This window comes from Phocoena phocoena, chromosome 7 (genome assembly GCF_963924675.1).
Source record: "Phocoena phocoena chromosome 7, mPhoPho1.1, whole genome shotgun sequence".
Lineage (NCBI taxonomy): Eukaryota > Metazoa > Chordata > Mammalia > Artiodactyla > Phocoenidae > Phocoena > Phocoena phocoena.
Genome location: NC_089225.1, coordinates 28,424,479 through 28,439,627, shown reverse-complemented (window position 1 = coordinate 28,439,627; position 15,149 = coordinate 28,424,479). Strand labels below are relative to the sequence as shown.

Sequence of the window (15,149 nt, the reverse complement as noted above, 5' to 3'; positions counted from 1 at the left end):
CAAATATTATTTCCAAAGTCAACTGATTTCCATTAGTCTAAGAGAGATTAAGTTGACTAATAACTACAGGTATAAACATTAAAAGATAAGGAATTAAATTCATATAATTGCGAATGGAAATATGTTTACTTATAATGACATAAAACCCTCTCCTTAGCCATTCTTCCAGTTATCAGAACAAACATTTCACAAATGAATTCCTCCTTCTCCTCTATTCCAGTCCCACATACAAGCATTGGGAAGCACAGACAGAAAGTAAAGAAAAAATTCAGTGACAGCAATAATTAGTTTAGGCCTTGGGTTATTCTGTCCATAGTAATACTGACCTTCCGTTTTTCCCATTAGGTAACTTTAAGTTTAAAATGGGAAAGTTGCAAAACGTTTTTGATCTTCAAAATTCTAAATGAAAATATTTACTTTTGTAATTATTTACTATTATTCAATAATAGTAATAATATTACTATCATATTATTGTATTATTGTGTTGTTTAGTAGGAAGTTCATAACTGCATTTTTAGATTAAATCACTATTCCATCAATTCTGCACTATTCATTTTACAAGTTACAAGAGTGGGCTATGGAGAGTTACAGAGCACATAACCTCATCTTTGATTGATCAAATTTATGAATGAAAATAATATCTTAGGTAGTTACTTTATTAGCTTCTCTCTGCTAATAAAGCAGTCCCTTGTCACTTGAACAATGGATTTTCTTGGCTGAAGCAACATAGCCTCTCCTAAGTGCCTCACTCAGTCTGACAGAAAAAAAAAAAATAGCATAGGAGACCAACCATCAGAGAGAGCCCAACCCTGGTACAGATCTGGAAGCCAAAAGGAGGGGGGGCATGGCACAGAGGGTTGAGCAGCCTTTTGGGATTAGACCAATAACACGGTAGAAATAAAGTGCAGTGCACACATGCAGGAGAACAAAATTTTAGAAGGTGTAGAGTTTAGGGAAATTGAAAATGAGCATATAAATCTTAGCTAGAAAAGAAACAATGTCCTAAATAGAGTGATTAAGCTTCTACCTACTTTTAGAAGATACCAGTAAGTTCACTGTAACCCTAATAAGAAGACAACTATAGTGCATGTCTCTCTATGTCCAATCTACACCTCTTCCTTTGGGGAAAATACCCTTCCCCCTCTCAGCCCATGGGATCTGAGCCCTTTTCCATATATGGGCACCGAGCCCAGGTCAGCAGAAAATTTCATTTCTCTGCCTATAGTTAGTGGTTCAGGGAAAGGCACATCATGACACAGCCAGGCCATTGAGAAGTCTTCTCAGGACTTTTATGCCAGAAGTTAGGGGAAACAGGCAATCTCTCCTATGCTAATTGCCTGTGTGCTGAGGTGCACATCAGTGTGAACCCTCTATAAGAGAAAATCTATTTAGAAATAAAAACCCACAGACAACAAAAGAGGAGAGGGACAAAGCAGTCCATTCCTTCTTTGCTTACACAAGTTTGAGTTGAGTTTTTGTCACTTGCAACCTAAAGGGCCGTATCTATACTTCCCATGAATTAATGTTGGACTGAGGCACTTAAACTAAACATGCATTTATACATTTTGCATAAACCTCAGCATCCTGGTTTGGATGCTTCGAGGCTTTTTTCCCTCTTATCTAAGTACACAAGATCTTCCTTCTGAGACTTTGTCCTTCTCCAGGAAAATGGTAATGGGACCCCCAGAGCCAAGCGAGGCATCCAGCAACCCAGGCTATCCATTGTCAATCCAAGTTTCTGGCTGTGGCTTCCTCCTACAGGGAGTGGAGGCTATTGAGCTCCGTGCAAAGGTCTTATATGGGAGCTGGTGCTGCACCCACATACAGCAAGCTCCTCTCACCAGGTAAATCTGTTACTTGTCAGGAGTTTGCTTCCTCTGTTGTATTATGACTTCAGAAATCCCTTTCTGTTTAAAGTCTCATTCCATTCACTTAAGTGCACAACTCCCCATTCCCCCCAAAAGACTGCAACTGTCCAATACAAAGTATGCACAACTCTTTTTTTTTTGCTCAGAGATAGTCCCCAGTTTTCCTTGCCTAGTCTCCCCTTTAACTCTTTGCTCTGATATTTTCTCCCAGAATAGCATCTTGTTGATTCATCTCTGAATCCCCTGCTTCCGCTCAGCCCAGTCAGATTCTACGGTCTTCCTTACTTCCTATTGCTCCCTCTCAGGGATTACCTTCCATGCTGGAAGTCAAGTGACTTCCAGCATATCTTTGCTACAGATTTTCAGGCCCTTCCCCAGTGCTGTGCTAGTATATGTTTATCATAGGGGATTCCCTGGGGTTCCAGTGGTTAGGACTCCGCGCTTTCACTGCTGAGGGCATGGGTTCAATCTCTGGTCGGGGAACTAAGATCCCACAAGTGGAGTGGCGGGGTCAAAAAAAAACGTATATCGGAGGCTCTGGGGAAAAGTCTTTATTTGTAGCATTCACTGATTTTCCTAGTGGGAATACTCCCACTGCCCATTTCAAGCTAACAAAGTGATATCTCAGAATGCAGAGTTGGGAAGAGCTGTACATGGTCAGTTCTGCAGCCAGCTCCAGTCCACCAGCATCCTGGCCCCTCCTTTTTTCTGGTAGGAGGTAGTATATGGGAAGAGGGAATTGCTAAAGTTAAAGAATCCTAACCAGGTTTTGTATTTTATATTAGAAACATCTAAGTTTTGGTTATTGCCCACACAGTTTTAATTATCCTTCACTGGGTCCATCTGTCTCTCTATCTACTAAGAAGGGGTAAAGATGAGACAGAAGAGAGATTTCATGTTTGGTGCTATAAAAACACACATTTATAATAACATTTATTATAATACATTTCTGAAAAAAAATTGAGATAAGTTTAAAATGTTTACTTTTTATTGGCTAATCAATAGCAGGATTTAGTCTATTAAAAGTGACAGCTGAACACCATTTACTTTTCTACTGAACTCAGTATAACCTATGTAAAGTGTTTCTGACATAGCCTTTTCCTTCCTCTTTGAAATAATTGATTCCCAGTGGGTTATATATTTAGCTACCGACCTGTTATTTATTATTTTTGTTTACAGAAAGCCGTGAGTGCACAGAACACATAAAAGGTCCTATAAGGATGAGTTTTCTAATCCAATTAGGAATATAATACCTTGGGCAACAGACAAAATGTGCAAAGAGATGGAAATAAGTTTCCAGACTGGGAAAAAGTTTCATAAAAGAGGGAGGAAAGGGCTTCCCTGGTGGCTCAGTGGTTGAGAGTCCGCCTGCCAATGCAGGGGACACGGGTTCGAGCCCTGATCTGGGAAGATCCCACATGCCGCAGACCAACTAGGCCTGTGAGCCACAACTACTGAGCCTGCGCATCTGGAGCTTGTGCTCCGCAACAAGAGAGGCCACGACAGTGAGATGTCCACGCACTGCGGGCCAATGAAGAGTGGCCCCCGCTCACTACAACTAGAGAAAGCCCACGCACAGAAACGAAGACCCAACAGAGCCATAAATAAATAAATAAATAAATAAAGAGGGAGGAAAGAAGTATATATAGAAGAGAGTAATGGTTTAGGATACACAGAATAGGGGGACAGGAATTTATATTTTTATAAATATATTTTTAAAATATAATTTTAAAACAAAATGGGACCTGATTAAAAAAATACACTGGGAAACACAAGAAGGGAGTGAAAGGGACAAAAATGGAAATAGGAGAAATCAATCTAAAAGTATCAAAAATATATCATGGCAAATAAACAAATATTGGGCCAGGATATGAGATATAGTATTAGGATACATACTGTGGGGAGAACAGGTAACGATACACATATAAAGAAAGAGAAAGTTGTGGATTAGAAGAGACTGAGAGAAAAGTCAAGTTTACAGCTGAGGTTCAACACTAAAAGATATTTCTATGCAGGTTTTCTGAACATGAACATTTGAAAGTGTATTGGTCAATGATTTAAAAGTGAAGTGCTTAGTAAGCGCAAATTAAGCAACACTCACTGATTTGATAAGCAACTATTGAGCATTAACATTGTCAAGGCACTCTACTTGATTCTGGTGGGAAAGAAAGGACAACAGATATTTATATTAAGGTCCCACTCCGGCATGAAGACTGAGTCTTAACTTATACTTTGTCATTCACACCCTCATCACAATCTTTCAGGTCAATTTTAATATTCTCATTCTTGGTTAAGAAAACTGTTGTTTAGAAAGTGGAAACAATGAAATACAAAAGATTTGTGTGTATGAGGGGTTTCCCATTTGGCAAACAAATAAAAGGCACTTTGGAATCGAGGAAAAACTCTTGTCTCTTGCGTTGACTATTTGAAAGAAGCAAGGCTATGGTTTTTTCTGAGAAGATGAGAATAAATTCCTTTTTTAAGATTTGTAATGGTAAGAACTGCTGCACTAAAATGTAGCCCAATGATTTGAGTCTTAAATCACTAGAAAATGATAATATCCTTATCTCTGGAAGAATTTTTTTCTACACAGCTTATATTAGTACCCTCATAGCTCCTATTGTGCGAATGTTCTTTGGTGTTTTTATGTGCCATAATAGTGATGAACAAGATGATAGCAATTGCTCATGTAGTATTTTTCCTTGCTATGTGCTCTTCTAACATTTATGTATTATTAGCTCATTTAATACATTGTATTAACAATGTCACCTCTTAACCTAGGCTACTTTCCATGTACAATTGGGAATCTCTTAGCCAACCATATCTCTGTACAGCCTCTTCCCAATCCAGTTCATCCTGCACACTGCCTTTGCATGAATATTCCAAAACCATCATTCTGAACACATGACTATTTTCTCAAAAAACCTGTCTATAGAATAAAGTACAAATTCCTTACTTTCAGAGATAAAGCCACCATTAGCTGGTCACTGGTTATCTTTGTAACTAACTGTGGGTTCCACAGGTACTTTCACAGTTTCATGAATAATATTCCATACATATCTTAACTCTAAAGCTTGCCATTTATGCTTCTGAAAATGCCATCACCATATTACCTGCTTATCAAAATGGTCTTCTTTCTTCCACATTCCGCCACTGAGCTTACCTTTTAACTCATGAAACACTTATTTTGTGTACTACAGGCCTCCCTATTTTCATTCATTACTCAATTGCATTATGTCTTCAGAAGGTATATATTTTTGCATGCCATTCTCTAGAGTCTACCACAGTGACAAATATTAGGTGCTCAATAAGTATTTCTGATAATTATACAGCCTCACACACTGTGGACATCCTCGAATGCTAATTTCATTCAACATTCACTCAAGAATTATTTCTTCAGCCTCTGTTATTTATATGGTACTCTACCAGGCACTGGTGGAAGAGAAAGACAAAGTCCCTGCCTTCTGGATCTTGTACTTTGGTGTGAAGACACTAGTTGATAATATGATATAATAATATGATATAATGTGCTTACAGAGAGTTATAAGGACAATAAAGAAAAATGTAAGATAGAGTCAGGGGTGGGGGAGGGAGAGAGAGAGAGAGACAAAGCCAGAGACAGAGACAGAGAGAGATTGAGAGAAAGAGAGAGATGAGGAGTCTAGTTTAACTGAAGTGTTCAGGAAAATTTTATTTGAGGTGTTACCATATGAGCAGACACGGGAAGTATATATGCTGTAATTATGTAAGATCAATTTGGGAGGAGAACAATAAACCCAAGGTCTTTAAAAAGTCACTGAGTTTAACAACTTATTGGAAAATACACTATAATAGGAATATAGGAAGCAGGGACACAATCGGGAAGTGATTTACTATAATCTAGACTGAAAATAATGGTGGAATTTGGACTGTATATTGAAGGTTGATGGACTGATTGTATTATATGTACAGCGAGTTTACATATTTAGAAACAGAACTGATCAGAGAATCTCATGTCATGGATCAGGGTCAGTAACATACTTAGGAATTTGACTCAAATGCATATTCAAATCAATGTTGCCAAAAACTGGTATTTTCTTCCCAGTTTCAACTAGTTAGATTCTGCTGGAAAAAGTTAACTCCTGGTAAACTTGTATTGCCTCTGTGTACGCTAGCACATATTTTGGGATTGGGCATACAACTAGTGTTCAAGAAGCTCCCAAATTTTATTGTGCATTCAAATCACCTGAGAAACTTGTCAGAATATAGACTCTGATTGATTAGGTGTGGGGTGGCCTGGAATTCTGTGTTTGTAACAAGTTCTGGAACACCCCAATGCTGCCTGTTTGAGGACCACATTTATCAGATGATTGGTGAATGGATTTATTGGTTAATTGATTGACTAACTAAATTAGGAAGAAAGGCTATTGGTTAGAATTTTCATTAAATCATACCCTATTTGGGTCAATTTGAGTTGAAAATTACTTGATACATACAAACAAATGTTTAATATATATTTATTTCTTAGGGGATTAAGGTGATACAGGTATGTATAACATGACTGTGGTCATTTTCTGGGTTACAAGTATTGAACAGAATAGATTTCAGTGGTCCTTTTTTGGTGTTTATTTCTATAATGTTTGTTAGTATTATTCTGTAACCGTGGTTTGTAGTTAGTAGAAACCACAAGATGAGCGTAGTGTTGCTGCTGTTGTTTTCTATCCTGTACAGAAGCACCTGGGAAGCTTTTATAATATACAGAAAGTGTGTCCTACCACTTGACAATACAGTAAGTGTCCTGGTATCTAGATTTTTTAAAATTACCCCAGAAATTCTTATGTTTAGCTGTGTTTCGGAGCCACATGTACATTTAAGTAAGGAAGACAAAGAGTGTGTCATGATGAGCAGCTACTGACTCTGTTAAAGGATGCATGACTCCCTTCTCTTGGTCCTCATTGCTAACAATCAGGAATTTTCCACCTACTCTCAGGAGACTGCTCTTTTCCTCCTCTTTCACATTGCTTAATCCCAACTCAAAAGTCTTCCTCTGAGTTTTCCCTGTCTCTGCTTTCTAAAGAGATCCCCTGAGTGAGTTTGTGTCATCATGCATATTTTACCTTTATAGCAATAATCAGATTAAGCAATTATCTTATTGACTATGTTCATTTATTAATGTATTTTTGTACCTTTCCCATTGGCAAGCAAACTCCATGTGGCTAGCTACTATTAATTTCCATCAACATCATATCTTCATGTTTAACTCAGTGCATGATATTCAATAAAGGTTTGCTAAATGAAGTCATTCAGCTCTTCAGTTTTTCTCATCTGGATTACTATGTGTGTTTCTATGTGTGTATTCTTTTTCTCCTCACTTTCACTGCCATACAATTATCTGCCAGAATTTACATGAATACATTTTCCATCCATCCATCCATTTAATCATTTAACACTGAGTTATTAAACTTTCACTATAATACCTATGACTGTGATAAAGTCTAGAAAATAAGACTTATGTGGTCTTTGACACAGGAATATTACAATCTATTCATGGGTCATAATTAAACAGGCCAGCATAATATATTTGCCAAATATATTTTAGAATAAAAATTAAAAGAAAACCCTTTAAAGTGACAACACATCTAAAGAAAATTTGCTGATAAAAATATATTATTTTACAGAGATATAAAGCAGCATTGTAAAGCTAAAAAAATCAAGTTATGAACTTTGTAATTTACTAAATTGTATACTCCTTGAAGGCAGAGGCAATGTCAGTGAATAGTTTGTAAACAGCATGGAAACTGAATTTTTAAAATATAAGATAGTTGACATCATGATCTGGTAGACTTCAATATTTCCAGGAATAAATAAACATCCCTGCAGATTACTAAGGCAAAGTGATTTGCTCATTTGGGTATTTTATGCAGATTAGTTTTAAGTTCTTATTTAGACAGTTCATTTGATTCTATCACAGTCTGTGTACCTTTTTGGTTTTTGATGACAGTTGCTGCTAAACCTGAACTCTACATATCTAGATACTCAGATGTTGATCACCAGTATCAAGTGGTGAGAAAAAAAATGGGTTTGCAATTACAGAGTTCCAGGTTGGGATTTTATTTTGGCCACTGCTCTGAGACTAGAGGAGAAGTTATTAACCTCTTTAGATTCCAGCTACCTATTCTGTGAAATGGAACAATAAGCCTAGGATTAGCAATAATTTATGGAGAGTATTTGGTGCTCATTAGGTGCTCAGTAAATGACAAGCTATTGTTATAATAATAATATCATGCTTCTAAGATAGATGACATAATAGAATGACTTAGGATGAATTATATTAATATAATTAAATTTTAAATGAAGGTTACCTCTTTCTAAAATATATTCTATAAATAAGATAGTAAATATAATACCTTGAGATATGTGTGTGTGTGTGTGTATATATATATATATATATAAGCAACTATTTAAAATATGTATAAGGACATAAATGGTGACTATAAATTAATGGCATCTGTTAGTTACTTAAAGTTTTCCCTTTAAGTATCTGATATGTTGAACATTTACTTGCTTAGAAGAGTGATTAAGTGAAATATAATTGTTGCTGTAATAACTCTTTAATCTGTTCTAATCTGCAATCCTCTGTGAAGGATTAAACAAGCTCCCTAAAATGTAGGTGTATGTACATGTGTGTATGTGTGTGTATACAAATATATACATGCATACAAATAAAATTATATACATATGTATTAGTCCATGGCAAAATGACATAGTTATTTTACCCATTGCACATGTATGTTAAAGTAGGACATATCAGAGATATCAGTTTTTCATATTAATTGACTTGTCAAAGTGTTTTAACTAAGGACAGATGAATGGAACTGCATTGCAATGTCATTCATCACCTTGAACAATTTTCTTAAGAATTTCACATTGAATCTAAATCCCAAACACATTTTTCAAGGTTATTATCCTTTAAATGTTAAATGTTGAATTTTTTTTTGTGGTACGCGGGCCTCTCACTGTTGTGGCCTCTCCTGTTGCGGAGCACAGGCTCCGGATGCGCAGGCTCAGCAGCCATGGCTCACGGGCCTAGCTGCTCCACGGCATGTGGGATCTTCCCGGACCGGGGCACGAACCCGTGTCCCCTGCATCAGCAGGCGGACTCTCAACCACTGTGCCACCAGGGAAGCCCCAAAGTTGAATATTTTGCATTAAAATCTAGATCTAATTCATTCAAGTTGTTTTAGAGGTAGCAATGTATTTCTGTAACTATTTTCAGGGAAACTTAAGAGATTTATAGAGAAGCTTCTGAGAATCTTTTTTCCCCTCTCTTAAAGACCAGGAAGTTTGGTTTATTCTTGAGGCATCTTATTAGCTGAAAAAAAAACTGATTTTATTCCAATTCTGTACCAGTAACTCTCTTCCAAACTTTGAGACGTGACCAACTCCCTGTAGGATAATGTGCTTCTGAACTTTGCCAAGAGCTTGAGTAGTGATGGAGGCCTTTCCACTTCGAAGGTACATCACAGCCATTTGCTTATGCTCTGTGCAGTGAAATAACTGTCTAGTTCTGATAAGAGTTAATTGTAAAGGTGAGTTATTTGGAAACTCTTTTCTAGCTTAAAATGTCATCTAGCATTTTTTGGATGAGAAATGTAATTTTTTAATTAAAAATAAAATAAAATTCACGTATGTTAAAGTATTATAAAAGATTGGTTTCCTCCTTAGCAGAATGTAGGCTCTGGCAGAAATACGGTTTCAGGTGTGGGTGTAGGAGGGGAACCAAACTTGGATGAAACAGGATTTTATCTTCCTGGGGTGGGCTGCCAGTTAAATTTCTGCAAATAGCAATGTCATAAAGCATGATTTTAGAGAAAGACCATGTGCTTTCTAGAGTAGCAATTGGGAGAAAAACAACAAAATTATAAGGAGGCTAAATGTAAAAAGTGAGCTTTCTCCTCATCCACCTGGAGTCTTGCAAAATAAAATTGCATTTAAAAAATATGCTTTATACAATACCTTTTCAAAATCAGAGTATAACCACATGAACCTTAAAAGTTCCAAGAGCGCCTGCTTGGTGAACTCTGCTCTCACGGTACTAGGATATAAAGGTTAATTAAAGAAACAAGTTCTCCATTTCCCAAATGTGGCTAAGGAAGACACATTAGCAAAGCCATATACAAAGCTGAACAGCAATTAGAGAGAATCAAAAAACAGACACACAAAATGGAACCTTTGGCAAACCTAAAGATAGACTCTACCTCAGCATCTGTCGTTATGTTACAAACATCGAAAAAACCTTACATTTCTGATTTTTGCTTCTTGATCCACCAACCTACCCTGCCACACATACACATTCTTTGCATCCACATTCCCCTGTAGCAGGGTTTTGTAGGAAATTGAAATGAAAAGAGTTACTGTGAAAGGATATCATCTGAGGTGAGAGAAGGGAAATGACCCTGTTGGAACAATGAAGAACAGTATGAGAAATAAAGAAAATCAAGGTTTAGTGGAAAACAGAAGTAGTTTGTCCATTAAGAGGTTGAGATACAAGAGGTGGGAGGCACTTGACTTTATATCCATAAAATTCCTGGCATCGTTACCTTGCTTTTCTTTGACAAACAGTCAATGGTCCTCTGGGTGCTTCATGAGAGTCAGTCATACTTCAAACTGTAATTCAGTGAACTTCCTATTTATTTATTGTCTGTCTTCCATATACTATACCACCCAGGCTAAGTTTTTCTTTTTTTCTCTTTCATTTGTCAGTATTTTTTTTAACTCTCCTGAGTCATTTTTAACATACAGTTAGGAATTTTTCCAGCCACTTGAAAATTCTATACTCTTTTCCTGCCATTTAAAATACAGTATTACAGTAAATCACTGCTACTAGGAAGAACATCCTGACTTGATCAGTGCAACCATGGTGTAAAGTGTGATAGACAGAATTCAAACACTAAGAGGACAGTCTCTAGTTTTCATACACCATCCTTTAGTTAAAGATAAGTAGTAGATTAACTGTATTTAAGACATCAGAAATATACTTGTATATATTGGGTATTACTAATTTTTTAACTATGACAATTTCACACAGAAACCCTTTCGTTGGAAACTGAATTTCTCATGTAATAATTAGCTGTGGAATATTACCCCAAACAGGTGTCTGTAGCCTGTCAAAGTCAGAACAGGTGATTTAGAATTAGCGTATTAAAAGAACTGTGAATTAGCGAAGCAAAAACGTGTTAATTTCTTGTTCCATCTGTTAATATGAATTCACTGCCAAATATTTTACTTTGTAGAACTGTGCTGGGATTGGCAAGAACATACACTATAAAAAAAGTTTAAAGGCCTGAATGTTTAAAAATCATGACATACGTTACTGCAAAAATAACTTCTACATTTTGAGCATGCTTTTTTTCTTTTTTATCGTTGAAAAAAATAACTGCAGAGATTGCCATATAATATAGAAAGTTAACTAAAGAAAACATACGATCAAATGTTAGACCTTTAAAACAAAAATTGGAAGAAAATGTTATTCAAGAATGTTTGATTATAAATGAAGACTAATTCTTCAGTGCTACTTCTCAGATGTATCTGAGAACTACTTTGAATTGCTGAAAGATATAGAGAAAATATCTGCTGCTACCACACAGCTCATATCCTATAATATCCTCTTATACAGAGATGCCATTATAGAAAGAGAGATCATTTTTTCTCCCTAAATACTGTAATCCTTTAAAAGATTATGGTGCAATTTAGGTCACTAAACCACAATCTCTGTATAATACCTAAATCTATTCTTCGTTAGCTTAGTTTCACTCCTTCCCCCAAATTTTCCTTGCATGGATAAAATCAAAATACATTATACCTTTAACTCCATATGCATGTGTGTATTTGTGTGTGCTGGTGGTAGCAGTAGTGGGTAGGGAGCAGGAAAAGAGGAAAGGCCCATAATAAAATAGAAAACAATTTGTATGGGTATCCCCGTTCCAAAATACGAGGAACTTGTTCTTTAACTGGACATATTTTTATTCTGAAAACCTTGAGAGAGCTTAGAGCTACTGAACTATTGAACCTGTTTACAATCTTTGGATCTCTTTTCTTTGCAAGCAGATCCTTGGGAAAAGAAAGGAACCTGAAGTGAATTGAAATTTCTGAGCTTAGACATATGCTAAGAGTACAGTTAACTTGAGTTACTTTTTCCATGCTGCTGAATTGGGTCCTGAATGAGGCAGTTTTGTGACTTAAACAGATTTCACTAATTTTCCTTCCTTGCACATTTAAAAAACAAACCACACTCTCCCATATTGCTGTTTGGGTTTTAACCGAGTGAAGGCATGCACACCCAATTACTATAAGCACTTTAAGTAAAGCTTAAAGATATGCAGCATGTTCTTAACTGCAAATGATATGATAGGTAGTGTCTTTCCTCTCTAGTTTTATGTCACATCCAAGAGATTAATCCTCTCATGAATCATCCATAATGACTAGAATAATTTGGGGAACTGAATGAAACTTTTCAAATTATTTATATCATGAGCTCACAAGAACATGAATGGTGGGTTATGCAAACACAAACCACGCTTACAAAAGATAAATATGAAGAAGGGAGGGTGAGGGTTAAGTTTATATTTCTAAAACTGGACTTTGATTTGACACACTGGCATTATTACTTCACTGTTTCAGCTGATGAAACACATAAGGGAAATGTATTGTTTCCAACATTTAAATGTAAAAATAATGACCTTTTGTATAGCTTAGAACAAAAGAACCAAATTCTTTAAGGATGTGAGATGCCCATATTATGAGATTCATAATAATATTTTAAGAAAAAATTACACTCCTTTAAACTATCTAGTGATTTCTTTCCTATTTGAAGAACACAGACTTAGCATAAGTTTTATAATTCTTTCTAAGCATGATCTCAGACAAAAGACAATACTCTATTTCATCCTATTTAAGAAATATGGTGGTGTTGTAGAGGAATTGATGAAATATTTCCAAAATTCTATACTATCAAGTTAAAAATTCATATGAAACTATACAATGCATAAAACATTTTATGGAGTTTTAAATTATACAGTACATTAAAGTTTTAGTTGACTTATCTGAAAAGACATTTTTGGTATGTAAATAAAAATGCAAGGAGAAGAACCTGTCAGAAAGTAAATAAAATATGTAAATTAAATAAAAGGTAAGGCAGCTACACTTTTTATATAAATAACTGTGTTAACAAAGCTTTATGCATATTACAATATATTCAGATGCAGAGCTTTTGCAAAATAAATTCATTGCTCCTCTCCAAAGAATGGATTAAAACAATTTATTTTATAAAATTTGGATAGATAGGATAAGAAATGTAATAGCCATCCATGGAAAATAAATATAAAAATTATTCAAGCTCCATCTACTTTATGTTAGTAATGAGATGCACTTCATTCAAATTCCTTTCAATTGAAACAGTGCTGAGGAAGCAAAAACATGATTCTGTAGGAAATGATTTCTAATCTTCATGATAACATACCGATATAATACAATTATTTACAATTGACTAAGAGTTAATTTCAATAGTATAACATCTTTCTTGCAAAAATGTCAGCTTTTATTGATGAAACAAACTAAGAATAAAACATTTTTACTTGTAGTATTACAGTGCTGTTTTTCATTCTGTTAACCAAAACAACACAGTAATACTGTAAACAAAAAAATAACATCAGACTGCTTGTGTTTGCATGATTTCATCAAGAACCATAAGCAATGGAATGAAGTACATTAGCTTTAATTTTGGAAAACACTTGATTCTTTTAGACTCCAGTCATGCTATATTCAAAATAAGAAGAGACCATTGGGCTAATTGTGTTAATTATTTATTATGTCATTGGAGTACATAAAATTAATAATTGAAAATGATTGATCTCATATATTCAAGGTACATTAAAAGTAAATAATATCTGACAGACAACACTATCTGCACACACACACACACACACACACACATGCATACACCTGTTCATATATGCCAATTTTTCTCAAATGAGGTCTAAATGTCTCCAGACAGTTTAGTTGCCACGACTTGAGGAACAGGGCTACTTATACCTAGTGCGCAGAAGCCAGGGATGCTGCTAAATATCCTACAGTGAACAGGACAACCTCCCACAACAAAGAAGTATCCAGTCCAAAATATTATTGTGCCTAGTTTGAGAAACCTTGAGATATACCTGTAGTTTTTGTTGCTAACATCTGCCCTCTTTTAATTGAGAAATGCCAAGTACTTACATCAATTAACCTTTGTTAGCCACCAGACTGGTAAAATCAGATCATTACTGTAACAGAGGAACAGGATTCATTCTTAACTTTAATTTATGGAGTGCATACTCTGTGTCAGGCCTTGTTGTGGGCATAGTTCTAGAACAAGTTGGCACTTGTCTAGTCCAATTCCTTCACTTAAGGTTTGGTGAATAATTGTCCTAGTAAGTAAATTGACTTGCCTATACTTACCTTGGCCTGGCTGGGTTTAAATTGAGTTTTCTTAACTCTGAGATTCCAGAACAATCTTTTGTACACTGAAACCTCTGCTCTCAGCAGTCAACAACTGGGAATGGTAATTGTACAATGCTGATTTGCATTATGCAGGTGTTTTCCCATATATTGGCTAAAATTCCAACTTGCTTTGACTGCTTTGAATAGGCTATTTGCTATTACATTTTAAGATATATAGATAGAACATGAAGGAATAAGGTTGATTCCACAGGGATACTTTTATTAGATCTCATTAGCTAAGCAAATCTTCCTTGAGTCATATTTAATATTATATTTTAATTTTCTACTAAGGACCTTTAATAGAAACTACAAAAATAAAAATTCTTTTGGCAATGCTGTAACATATTTAAAGAATAGTATGAGAAAATATTTTCAGAATTAAAGATCAGCAAAAGTTTTTACTTCTTAAAAAGTATCATTTTCTTCCGTTTTGCCCTGGCCACCAGGAAAGTCAGAGCCAGATATGAATTTCACTAGCAGCAAAAATACTAGTTTGTATGTTCTCTGTTTCTTTATCTTTTCCATTACCCTGATTTAGTTTCTTTTTTTTTAAGATGTTAGGAAGTATGAATAAATTATTTAATTAAGTAGATACACTCTCTGTTTTCCTAGAAAATTTACTTAACGCTTCTTTTTTTTTTTTTTTTTTTTTTTTTTTTTTTTTTTTTGCGGTACGTGGGCCTCTCACTGTTGTGGCCTCTCCCGTTGCGGAGCACAGGCTCCGGACGCACAGGCTATGCGGCCATGGCTCACGGGCCCAGCCGCTCC

General features: G+C 35.5%; 1 protein-coding gene across 1 annotated transcript in view; it reads right to left on the bottom strand.

Annotated features, from left to right (window-relative positions):
* The window catches only part of ARHGAP15 (Rho GTPase activating protein 15), a 630,092-nt gene that overhangs the window by 417,059 nt on the left and 197,884 nt on the right, over nt 1-15,149 (bottom strand). The window lies entirely within an intron of this gene.